We start from the raw sequence: 13,421 nt of genomic DNA, 5'->3' as shown, positions 1-13,421 counted from the left end.
TTATGGCTAGTATTCATGAAAATCAAGAAGTATTTTACTAAATAAAAAGAGTAAAAACTGTTCAAAGGCATAATAAAACCATAAGTGAAAAAAAGCAAGCCATTCTAAGTCATAAGTGTGGTGACTTTCTGGAAAATGCCACATATTTAAAATAAAATTAAAATGACTAAAAATAAGAATACCAGTAACTGTGGAAATGGGATTATTGCCTTATCTTGCCCATCATCATCTTGCAGCTTCAGACTCTGCCACTAGTGGAGAATCGCTCAGGGAATTCCTATTTGGAGGAGGTTTTGGTTTTGGCTTCTTACTTAGAATAGTTGCCATCTCTTTTCTCTCATCAAAGTTCTTCCACTGTTCATATAGTTTTAAAATGGTGTTGATTATTTCCAAAATTTTTCCATATTCACAGAAAGCTCAGTGAATCACAACCTGGCATCCTTCTGCTATACCACACAGGGCTACATGTAGGTCAGCTAAAATTATCGTGTAAGGTGAATTCATGAACGACAACAAGTAGGTGAAGACTCATCCTGTGGCATCACTCACTATCATCCATGCAAGGAGAAGCAACACATCCTCTTGGCCCATGTTCTGCACATACAGAAGCAAAGATTCATAAGGATGATACAAACAACAATCCATTAGTTCTAAAAGACAAAATTCACTTTCTAGTCTATGGGTCACCCTCTAAGGGAATTCCTTTGGAAAGGCCTAAGAAAATCTAGCTTTTAATACAAGCAACAGAAACAGCAATCAATCTTGTGTTTGAGACCACTCTAAATTCCTCTACTTCGTATGCTAAACATACACCTGTAGGAGCTATTAATACAGGATCTACACTTTTCAGAGAATATCTAGAACAGAATCCCTTGAAATAGACTAGCAGTGACAATCACTTGTTATCTTAAGATGTTCACAAAATGCCATAATAAGATTTATTAAAATATTTGTAATTTCCAATATTCTTCCTCCCAAAGAAATTTTTAAGTCCTTATGGAATTCCCTGAACAGCTCTTGTTTATTCAAAATTTATGGTAAACAGTGGGAGCTCTGCCAAAAGTTCCCTGCTGTGGAACATGGCTTGCCCTAATTTAAAAAAAAATTTTTTTTAAAGCACCAGCCTGCGGTGAGGCCCATGGAGCAACCGTTGACCCACTCTGCCCTGTAGATGGTTGCTGTGCTCCTCAATTCAATCAGCTTGCGTTGCTCATAAAGGCAACAGAAGAGGATGGCATCTCATTCTCTTATTCTGTTTATGTAGAACAGCAACACTCCGCTGTGTAAACTGTTCCTGTAGCACTGCCCTCCCATTGCTCATTGATTTGCTCGAGCGGGCCCAGTAATGTCTCCATTGTGAGACTTATTGTTACTGTGTATACATCATGGGTAGCTTGCCAGGCTTTGCTGTCTGGGCAAGATACTCTCGGGAGCTTGCCAAGAGGGGTGGGGGAATCCAACTTGGGTTGGCAGAAACTATTCCTATCTATCATTTATAATCATACATCGTGATTACCTCCACGTTGAAGATGGGGATCTCATGCCTGAAGCCACAATATTTGTTTTGACCTTTTAAGCAGCAAATTGTGTCTGATGTTTTAAGGAATTTGCCCCGTCACACTTCTCATTTGTCTTGCACAGATAGTGACGTCAGTTGGTCTCACGAAAATTCCCAGCTGCTTACAGAAGTCTCTGACACATAATAAACCCTTAATAAAGGTTTACTGTGGCTAAAAACTCTGGAGCATCCTCGGGAGACAGGTGGGCCATGTACCCACCCTGAAGAAGCACCAGCAGCTGCACCTACCTCCACAGCTGCTGCTACTGAGGGGTTCAATCCCACCTCTTCTTACATGTTCTGCGCAGATGCCAAACTGTGAGTAACTTCAGGTATCCCGGTTCCCAGACTGAGAACTCTGGTGTCTTCTTGGAGTCAAGGTGGGCAGCCTCCCCTCATTCTCTGTATTTCCAGAAGCCCCACAATCCGTGACCACCTCCCACAGAGGACCCCTTGTCAACTCACTGACCCACACTATAGATCCTGAAGTCTCCAGACACAGTACTAATTCCTCAGTACCAAGATTCCAGGAGGAGCACAACAAATTAGATGGGAAAGTAACATAGAAGCCAATAAACTCAACAAACAAAAACAATAACACAGAAGGCTCAACTAGCAACAAATAGCTTAATAAATTTGTAGAGAAGGACAAATATAGCCACACATAAGAATCCCAAGAGCTATATCCAAACTGGTTCAAGGCTACTGGAAATGAATACTACAAAATCTTTATTTTTAATCAGCTTCTCAAATAAAACTTCAGTAGTCAATATGTGTCCATATTTAGAGCCCACTCTACCAGAAGTTACATGTGTTTTGGTCTTTTTTGACTTGGAAATCATCTTCTAACAGAGATACAAATATGAAACTGTGAAAGAGGATTCCCATTTTTGAACCAGGTAAATTATGAAATAACTGTGTGACTCTAAAACATATAGGACCTTTTCATTTGCAAGAATTAGTGTTTATTGAGTGGATAAATAAATGGACAACAATTGAGCCCAAGCTAGGGATGAGAATAGGATGCCTTCAGTATAATTGATAAGACTTGACAAACATTTTGCACCTTCCAAGTTGAAGAGCTGCCAGAGAGAAGAAATGCCCAAGGCCAAGGAAAAGTTGTGTAAGAGGAAAGCTTAAAGAGGAGTATGGAAGCTTGGAAGGAGCCGCATATGAAATAAAGTGTCATTTATCCTTTTCTAATCACAACTCAGTTTATTGAGGATATTTGGCACAGCCCTGTTTGGAATAAAGATGCTCTATTAACCAAAGAAGCAAGTGGAGATTAGGTAGCCAAATAAACTGTGCTGGCCTTCCTGAACTTACCAGCTGTTTCCTTTGAATGGAAATAGAAAAATTAAACCTTCTCACTTCAATATGAAAATAATTCTTTCAGACTCAAGAGAGCATGATCAGGTTCTTACAAGAGAAACTATTTAGCAATGACTTAATAATTCAAGCCTAGAATACAAATGCAAGGGACCAGACATGGAATGTTCATCAGTCTTTCTAATGGCATTTGCAGAGTTATTTTTATGCTTAATCAAATGAGTCTCAGACAGCTTTTGAATATGGAAAGGATGATACACAAGTGTTTGTGCCAATTTCTGGTTATGCACTTTGCTTAAAAACTGACTTAGATTAGCTGAAATTTTGACTTAGAGAGTTTTCTTAGTGAGAGCACAGTAAAATATGTGGGCATTCCATCTGAGTTGGGATAATGTCACTTCACTCTGGGTTGCAAGGTAGTAAAAGGTCAGGTAGGTGACAATGTGGCAAATTTGCATTGCACAATTTAATGAGATTTTATAGACTGTAGGTTGAAGCACACAATTTCCATTAAGATTTCCTAGGTGGGGAATACAGTGAAGTCCTCTACTAAAAATATAATAAATGACCCCAAACTGAAAAATTAAAAGTGTTTTCCCTTTATTTTCTTAGAAATACATATTTGTAACAAAATACAATTTATAACTAAAAGAGACACAAAGAAGCATCCATTGCAAAACATTTATTTCACAAATTAATGGAAGCTTTAAGATTTTGTTGAATATCAGAAACTCTAAGAGCTTATTGGATTTATGACAGCTGTATCATCTAAGTACCATCTAAGCTTGCTTCAATTTTCCATACATTGGAAATAAGACCAGAAATCTGGAGGGAAGGTCACACTGGTGGTGTTGGAACATTAAATGCTTGAAATAACTGTGTAATGAACAATTTTGTAAATCACAGTGTAAATCAGTGTTTTTAATAAAAATCAAAGAAAAAAATGTAAAGTAAATTTTTTAAAAGACCAGAAATCCCCCCCAAATAATACTGCATCAGTGGATAACTGTCCTTTCCCTCAAAACCATTGCCTTTGTATTTTTCCCACAACATGATAGTTTCTAGGAAATACCTGGTAGATTAAAGCAAGAGGGGAAGGGGGACCCCAGCAAAATTTGACCAAAACTACTAATTCATGTGAAGAGAAAAAATAATTTTTTCCTTGGCTAAAGTAATTTGGTTTGGCTTTTCACATGACCCAAATTCATCAGATAATCACCAGTTCTCTGTTTCTTTTCGTGCCGTTTTGGTCTGGCCTTTGGATCCTGAATATGCCCACAGTCCAAGGGATTAACTGAAAATTTCCCCTGATATTATTAAACCCATATACCATGCATTTTATGGCCTTCTTCAGGGCTCAGAATTGCCAGCAGTAGAAAATACACTCAAGAAGTTGGCCCAGGTCCCCAAATCAGATCAAGGAAAAAGAACTATTAAAATAGACGAATTGAGGTTTCAGTGATGTGAAAAAGAATTATTCTAGAGTGATTATACAAATGAGTACATGTGAAATTAAACTAATAATCCCACACACTTGAGAAAGTTAAAATTTAAATCCCTCTTGGTTATTGTGAATACCTGTCAGAGTCTATCAGTTTTTTCTACATCAACATGAATAGACACCCCTCCCCCACACACACACCCCACACCAATTTGCTTTGGTGTGACTAAACACAGACAGTAAGAATGGTGATAACAATTATTGAACTTATGTGTGAGATTTTGATCTAAATCTTTCACAAATAAATCCCTAATTGATGGCTAGCCTCTGGGGTAGATACCATTATGCCATCTGGCAGATGAAAAAAGCATCATGATCACAATCATTATCATCCTGTTGTTCATCTATTGCCTCGAGCAGGCACCAATAACGTCTCCTTCATCCTAGCCCTGAGATTTTTAAAAGTGCTATATTCAAGGCTCTTTCAGGGGTAGGAGAATGAGACCCATCATTGTTGCTGGGATTTGGTATATTGGGTACCCCATGGGGAGTTTGCCAGACTCTGCAATGTGGGCAGGATACATTTGTTAGCCTGCCAGGTTGTCCAATGTAACAACGAGATAATAAGATGTTGTGCGGCCACATTTGTGGCCGCACGCTTCCAGAAAGAAAGCATGGCATGAGGATTTTTATAAATCTTCAATTTTCTCAGCAAATTAGAAGATAGATACAGGATAGAAAGCATTTAGTCAGCCTGGCCCTAGAATTTACACTCTTACCCACTTTCCCTATCACCTCATAAAATTAAAATTATATCTTAGAATGAAGGTGACTGGAATACTCCAAGAAAAATACTCAGGGCATCTTCACCACCCTAATCTCTAGTTTCTGGGGACCATAACTGTGTCTTGTGATATTTAGTAGTGTTCTTGACCATATCAAATAGAAATGGTCACAGGAGTGACTCATTTGGAGTTCTGAAGAAAACTTCCCCAAGTGATAGGGTGTGATAGGGTTTTACTTCTGTTGACCGTTCATAGGGGACAAACCAGTAGTGAGCTCTTTGCTGAAGGACCTCACCAAGAAAGCAGATAAAAGTGTTCCCATATTACTTCTGGTAGTGGGTGGCCATATAACATGTGGCAGGGCAGAATTACCTCTGGCTCAGATTTGCCCTTCCATCTGGTCCCATCAGTTTGATCTACTCAACTCAATCCACTGCTCATCACCTCTCTCTGCCCTGTTAGAGATAGAGAGTCAGACCATCTTGGGACCATCACCCATTTACCAAAGTGTAGAACCTGATAACCTGGCTCTCCCCTCTACCTGTTGTCACCTGATTTTATGTGCTAGCTGACAGACTACTTCCTTAAATAGCTTCCTTTTGAATTCTAAAGGCTCTGTCTCCCTCAGCAAAACTGATTCTGTCTGAACAATTAAAAGTCTTATGACACTGATATAAGCCTCTTTTTGGGCTCCACGAACCTATTTTATTCACTTCTTCCTTTTTCACTTTACTACTCAAAGCAATACTGATGATTTGGGTGCAACAGGCAGGAACTTTGAAAATATAAAGAGAAGTCAGTATTTAATTTTTTTCTTTTTAGCAATAAATCTTCACTTCTACAGATACTTAACTCAGTTTAAGAAACAACCAAAACTGACCGACTCACATGGACGTTCTGTCTCCTTCATTTCATTTGTTTTGCCTCTTCCTCAAATCTGCAGATGCAATTCTTGGGCATAGGTCTCCTTAGCACTAGAAAGAAAGGAGTTTGAGGTCTTAGTTTTTCTTTGTCTCGGTTTATGAGGTACTAGGTGGCTGTGCGTTCTCCCTGTTGCCCTCAAGAATCCCCAAAGCAATGAAGGTTTGTTTAATCCCATTTTGCTAATAGAGAAGTTGAGGCTTATCGTCCAGGCATTGTGACAAATTCACAATTAAAATCTAAGTTTTCTGAACTCTGAGACACTTTTCAGTCTACAAGTACAGTATTTGGATTAATTGTCTGTGTCCCTATGCATGTGTTTGCTTGTTATTACAGAGCCACTAAATCTATTATCATAAGGAAAATAATACTGGTTAAAGTCAAAGTCCACAGCACATCAATACATAATGCAGAAAGAAAATGCCTAATGCTCGCCCCAGTCAGGGGTAGAGCTATGGAGGTATCCTTGTCCAAGTAGATCTGGGCAGAAAATATGAGTGAGCAAGCAAATTCCCTTTGGTTGACCAATCTGGATTGATTACGTTGATGGGACAATTTCTCACCCTGCTAAGACAAGACCAGACAAGAGTTGCAAAATCTTTTAAAAGGGCAAGGCAGAGACCACAAGCATTCTGGCAAAATGCTGTTCTGTAGTGGCCTCTCTTGCTAACTTATTTTGCTGAAATGATAAGGATCCCAGGCAGGCTCTCTGGCCAGGAAAATCCAGTACCTCCCAATGAGGGAGGGGGCCCCACTGGAAAATAGACAATGAACCATATGCAGACTCCTATATCCCTGACACAGCAAAACACACTTTTTGCTCTGGATGGCCAAGTTGTTTTCTCACTGTGCGCGTGGGAGGGATGACGCATTCTGTGACAGTAACTGCGAACAGGTGGGGACAAAAACAAGGGTCACTTCCAAGAGGTCTGTTAAAACTCTCCTTTTTCAAAGTCTGAGGAAATAATAAAGTGGCGGCCCAAAATGAAAGTCTGTCTGTTGCTACGCATTCAGCATACACCTTGTGTAGCCACTCAAAAGTTTCCATGAAAGTCACAGCTGTTATTTGAATGTTGGGTTGCCAGGGTCATGGCAAAGGAAAATACCTTTGTTGGTTGTTACACCTGCAACAGGGATGAATGGGAGTTGAGGTCAGGTGCATCCTATTGTATCTGGAATAATATCTTTCATTTGCACAGATCTTTACAGTTTATGGAATTCTTTTGTGTACATTGATGTATTGTAAAACTGTGTACATAGATGTGTGGCATCTTCCTTGTCCAAAAAATAAAAGCTCAATCTTATTTTCAAGTAAGTTTCTGCAGCACAAAGGTGGCCAAATGTTTGTGTCTAAATTTATTCATAGCATCCAACAATGTCATGGCATCCCACAACTTCTCAGTCTAATAATTTCTTTTTCCTCACAACAATAAGAGACACAGCCTATTTCATGCAGGAATGTATTTCATTTTTAATGGCAGATTTATAATAATCATATATGCATTTATTGTTGCGGGGCAGCACATTGAGCAATGCTAGGGAGGTATTTCTGGCTTTCCTCTATGGAATAACCTTTGGCAGGGAACCATATGTGTGCCAGGGACCAATCCAGGGTCAGACGGTTTAAGCAATCACGTACAAGAAAAAGGCATAACTCTTGCACTGCCTCTCTATCCCCTGCTGCATTCTAGGTATCAGTTCTCTGTCAGACAAATGATGTGCTCACTTTCCAATTACTTATAGAGTCTGTGATTCAAATACTATGTATTGAACTTGGAGTTAGAAAAATTTCTAGTTATTATTATAAGCTCTTCAATCACAAATAAAGAGAATAGGCCCAGTGAGAAGAACACATAGCTGTCTAGTGGTGAAATTATTACCGGAATCCAAGGCTTCTGACTTTTTCTCTTAAGTTGTAATTAATATTCTACATTGGCAAATTCTAGTTTTAAAATGTGATATAGTCATACAATTCAGGCATATAAATTTTTTAAAAGCTACAGATAAATGCAACAACACAGTTGGACCTCAGGCATAATTTTGACCAAGAATCAGACACAACAGGTTATATATTATGTAATTCCATTTATTTACAACTCAGGTAGTGGGTAAAGCAAGTCTGTGGTGATAAATTAGATTTCTGGTTCTTAGGTGAAGATACCCCTCTTAGAAGAAGGCATGAGGGAGCTTTCTCAAATTATTGAAATGTTTTATATCTTGATGAGGGATAGTTGCCTGGAAATCTACATGTATGTGTACATATACAAGAATTTATTATGCTGCATATTTGATATCTGTTCATTGCACTGTTTATAAGTTGTACATCAGGAGGCAGCAAGAATGAAAATCAAAGAAAATAGAGATGTTCCAATTTCTCATTAACTTAATGCTATTGAGCAAAATAAAATTATTCTGGCCCCCAAATGATTTCTAATCTGAATTATTCTTTTTGGCTGACTTTCTCTATTACACAAACCACAAAGTTGCCAAATATCTACTTCTTCGAATAGTCTGGCTTTTTCTTGAACAAGCTGTGGGTTGGGCAAATTGACCTTCAAAGTCACTTCCAGGTCCAAATTTCTGGGATTTTTTGAAAAATAGATGCCAAAACATATATATAATCTCTTAGTGGAAAGGAACATCGAGGCTGTCTGGTTCTTGTCTCTGTATTTTGTAGGAGAAAAGAGTAAGCTTGGAAACTGGAAACAGCTTGTTCAAGGCTATCCTCATAGTAATTAGTGCAGTGTTACAGACTTCATCTTAACTCGCTTCAACAAATAATCTTGGGTGTCTGCTAGGTGACAGACACTAGTTTAGAATTTATGCTGGGCTCCTAGGTTCCATAAATCCATAGCCAAATCCCCATTGCATGACTTTGTGAGAGAAGCAATGAGCTCATTTCCCACATCCTAGTATGAGAACACCAACAAAGTCAGAAGACATTAAGAGGAAGTGAAACAAAGGCCAAAGCACCCCAAAATATAACCACATAATCTTCTTTACTAAGCTCAACCATCAAACCAAGCAGGTCTTTCCATAATCCAGGCTAATGTTTCTGGGACTCTAAAACATGGCATAAAAAGTAGTCAAATCTACTACTGGAATTCCCACTTGATGACCTAAATTATATACACATAAAATTGTCAGTATTGTAAATTTCACCATCCTTTTCCATGAATTTTTAATAAATTTTATTTCAACCTCCTGGCCATACCCAACAGTGCTTTAGAGTGACCCCTGGCAAAGCTCAGGGGACCATATGTGGTGTTGGGGATTTGAAAGAGGACTTTTACCATAAGAGCTATATGCAGGCTTTACCTTTTGTACTACCTCTCTAGCTCCCAAAAGTTGCATTTTTTTTAAACAAGTACTTTTCTTCTCCAGCCAACTTAGCAAACATGAGGAACTAATGACTGAGGCATTCTTACAAAGTGGCTGTAGGAACTAAACAAACATGATGATTGTGAACTTTACTGCTCATCACAAAAATTTGTTGTTGTGACAACAATGTGGTGTCATAGACCCAGTAGATCATTTCAGAGAAATTTAGAAGACAGATTTTTTTAAATTATTTTTATTCATTTTTTAAAAATTGAATCACAGATCTTTCTTAATCCTATCACAGACTAGCCGTGCAAACTCTCTTGTGCAGCCACCTCTCTTCTCTGACCCTGTGCGTTCTTTCTACAAATGGATGGGATTGGATCAAGGAATAACCCACATTTTTCTCCGTTCTAAGAGTCAAACTCAAGAAGTCTCATGACCATCAGTTCTAAATCATAACAAAAAAATGTGACTCATGTGCTTATTAGACTTGAGCCTAGCAGACTTTTTATTTTGTTTGCTTTTGTTTGTGGGTCCCACCCAGTAGTGCTCAAGGCTTACTCCTGCCTCTGTGCTCAGGATGTAGGGTACATATGGGGTGCCGGGGATCAAACCCAATCAGCCATGTATAAGGCAAACACCCTACCCACTGTACTATCTCTCCAGTTCCTAGCAGAGTCTTATGGTAGTTCCTGGGACTTTGATAAACCACTAAGTATGATGTAATGAGGGTTGTAGGATAAAGAAGAGGAAGAAATATAGAAAAAATAGAAGAGACACTGAGGATACTATAAGACCTCACTGGCCTTCAGATATCTCTTGCAGTAGACTTTGAACACAGACCTCCTTGCCTTCTCCCTCTCATCTATACTCATGCAGTATATAAACTCTCTTGATAAGTTGGCAACTAAGGTCTCAGAACTTAAGTATGGTGTGCTTACTGGCTATTTTCTTATACCTTTTCCTTAATCTCCTAACACTTCTTCCATGTCATTGTGGTCTATTTCAAAACTCTTCTGTTCTCTGAAAGTATTAGAATCCACACAGCACATTCCCTTTCATTCATAAATAGCAGGTACTTGGTTGAAGTTTATACTTCTAACATTTTAACCTAATGGAGATTGCTAATGTGAAATTCCAGCAATCTCCCTGTAAATCAACCTCTTTGAAGCTTAACATGATTCAGAAGTGACTTGGATTGCAGAAGTGTCTTTGCAGTAGACCCAGGATAGATACCCATTGCAACTCTGAAGAAAGCAACAAGAATATTCAATGCTCAGTTACCAAGAAGTACTGTTATTTTGAGGACACAGCTTAGCTACTTCAGGCTGAGAAGCTCCCAGGAGAGCATTCCTTCTCCCAACACAAAGGGTTTGCAAAATAGATTGGGTCTTGTTTCCTAATACCACTGTTTAGTGAGACATAAATAGAAACATGAGCTTCTAGGAGCCACACCCCCAACCACTCTGTCATCTAATGACTCTAAGCTGACTCTCCAACTTGGTATGGAAAACTTTTCATGAACGTCCTATGCCTCTCTTTCATACCTCATACAACTTTCCAAGTACCTGAAGCCCTAGCTCTATGGTTCTCAAATTGGAGGCAGTGGTTCTTCACATTAGAATCATTAGGGGACATTTAAAAGCACAAATCCTCATTACATAAGAATCTCTGAAAGTGTGACTCAGGCACCAATATTTTGTAAAACCCCATCTCACCCGTGACTATACCACTCTTATCACTAAGATAGAGAACCACTGTTTTGATTAGCTTAAGAATCAACTAGAGCACTTGCTAAGAATAAAAATTGCTTAGACTCAACACCTGAGATTGTAAATCATGAAGTATAAAGTGGGGCTTAAAATTTGAATTCTCAATAGTTTTGTGAACAATCATACCTGGAAAAATTTTCGTTTGTGGCCCACCAGGCTTTCCACCTCAAGTAGCATGAACACAGAGAATACTCCCACTCTTCTCACTGTGTGTCAGCTTTGCTTTCTTGCACTCTCCCCTTGAATTTGGATAGAACTTTTAATCACCTTCTAAATGTAAACGATTTTCTATGACTCTTCCTGACCCTTCTCAGAAGGAATTAGTCACTCACCTCATCTGAGTTTCCATAGCACTTTGCACATTCTCCTGCTAAAGTGTTCATCACACGGTATTATGGCTATTTATATTTCTGTCACACCCTTTAAACTGAGAGTACTTTCCTTTTTATATCTTTCCAGTACCTACCAAAGTGCCTGGGACATAACTCAAACCAGTAAATGTTGACTGAATTAAATGAACTGGTGGAATTGATCATCATATTCCAGATTCATTCACCAGAGTGTGACGAGACTGCAGTCTCTGGGCTAGGACTCAGGAAAGTTCCTAGAGCCAGAGACGGGATTGGCCACAGGGACCATGATAGGTGAATTGCCGAACCTAATATCAGGGAAAGGTCATGACCCTTCCAATGCACAGGATATCACACAATAGAAACACACAGACTACAGAGGATGACAACTAAAAGATAGAAGTAGAAGTCCTGGGACCTGAATCTGGTGGTCAAAACAACTTATGTACTTGTTATTTTAATTAAAATAAAACCAACTTCAGAACCAAAATCCAGATGTGCAATCAAATTCTCCGTAGGACAGGTCAAAAAATCTCTAAATTGGACAAGTCCCAGGTATCCTTTTAATGAATCAGGTTTATGAAACACCTGGTTAAGCAGCTTCAGAATCTGTTGAGAATGGGTAGAAAATATACTTAGGACGAAGAAGTTATTACTTTCAGGCACATAATGACTTGTCCTGGTGGCACTGAGTCCAGGCTTGAAGAAGTTGAATGAATGGATGGGAAAGGAGAGGCTAGGAATAAAGAGGTTGACAATTTGAGGAAGAGTGTTCTGGGTCCAACCAAGGGTCCCAGGAGACGAAATCTCACTTTTAAATAATTCTGGTTATATTTTAGTGCTCTTCTTTTAATCTATCCTATGGTCATGGAGCCTGGAGCTATGCAAAGTTGTGTCCAACATACAGGATATTATAGAGATAGGAGCCAAGGCAGGAAAAGGCTATACAAATAAAGACAGTACAGGGTAGGTGAAAATATAAATCATTTTTTAAAAAAAGTCAGCCATGTTCTCCCAAATTCCAAATAAAATGCTGGCCCCAATCTCATTTTGAGTTCTGAGAAAGGTAGGAAATGTGGATTACTATACCATAACTTAGCAAAACTGTATTGTCTCTCAGGGTGCAATATTTCAGATTGCCCTCACTTCTGACACTACCTGAAAATTTGAGGAACTCCTGAAATCACTTTCTGGTTGGATCATTCACTAGAAATAGTCACAGAACTCATTGAAAGGTATTATATGCAAAGTCATAATTTATTAGGAAGATTAGAAAGAGTAAAAGAAAAAGACGCAGAGAACAGTGCTTAAGAGGATTCTATTAAATAATAAAAACCCTGCCAAGTTAATTTTAAAGATTGTATTGGCTTTATTCAACAGTTCATGAATCTGGCAGAACCCTATCTAGCTTGTGGAAGAGAGCTCCAAAAATCTTTGCAAAACAAAAGGTTGTTATAGACAGAACGAGGGCAAGTTAAAGAAGGAGAGAATTTTTCAGACTTAGGTAATTTATCAAAGGGAATAGAAAAGGGTCTTGTGACAGTTATCTCATATGCCATTGGGAAATAGGAAACATTACTTCATTGATGCTGACCAGAAAATTCCTCTATGACCAAGTTAAGACTAATTCCAGGGAGAGGTTGAAACCACAGTCAGGTTATGCATTAAGCCTTGGTGGCCTTAGCCCAAGGACCTACATTCTGGAACCGATACTCTCTTTTATAATTATTTCTCCATTTTGATAAAGCTTTCAGCTCGATTCAGAAATATGAGATCCAAATTTAAGGCATTTGTGTCACTCGGAGCTCACACTGTAAAGTGCTCTCAGTGTTTGTCATTCTTTTTGTAATATCTTTAGGTCTAGATTCTTCATTTCAGCTGCTCTGACTTTCTTAGGGCTTCTCTTCCAAAATCAGAGGCTTTAAGTTGTTTGCTCATTGT

The 13,421-nt window shown here is 38.7% G+C and overlaps 1 pseudogene; it reads right to left on the bottom strand.

Annotated features, from left to right (window-relative positions):
* Positions 1-225: 225 nt before the first annotated feature.
* LOC130028687 (cyclin-C-like) lies at positions 226-11,513 on the bottom strand (annotated as a pseudogene).
* Between the last annotated feature and the right edge of the window lie 1,908 nt (positions 11,514-13,421).

The sequence above is a fragment of the Sorex fumeus genome, unplaced genomic scaffold, assembly GCF_029834395.1.
Source record: "Sorex fumeus unplaced genomic scaffold, SorFum_2.1 ptg000003l, whole genome shotgun sequence".
Lineage (NCBI taxonomy): Eukaryota > Metazoa > Chordata > Mammalia > Eulipotyphla > Soricidae > Sorex > Sorex fumeus.
This window is presented reverse-complemented; position numbering and strand designations above follow the sequence as displayed.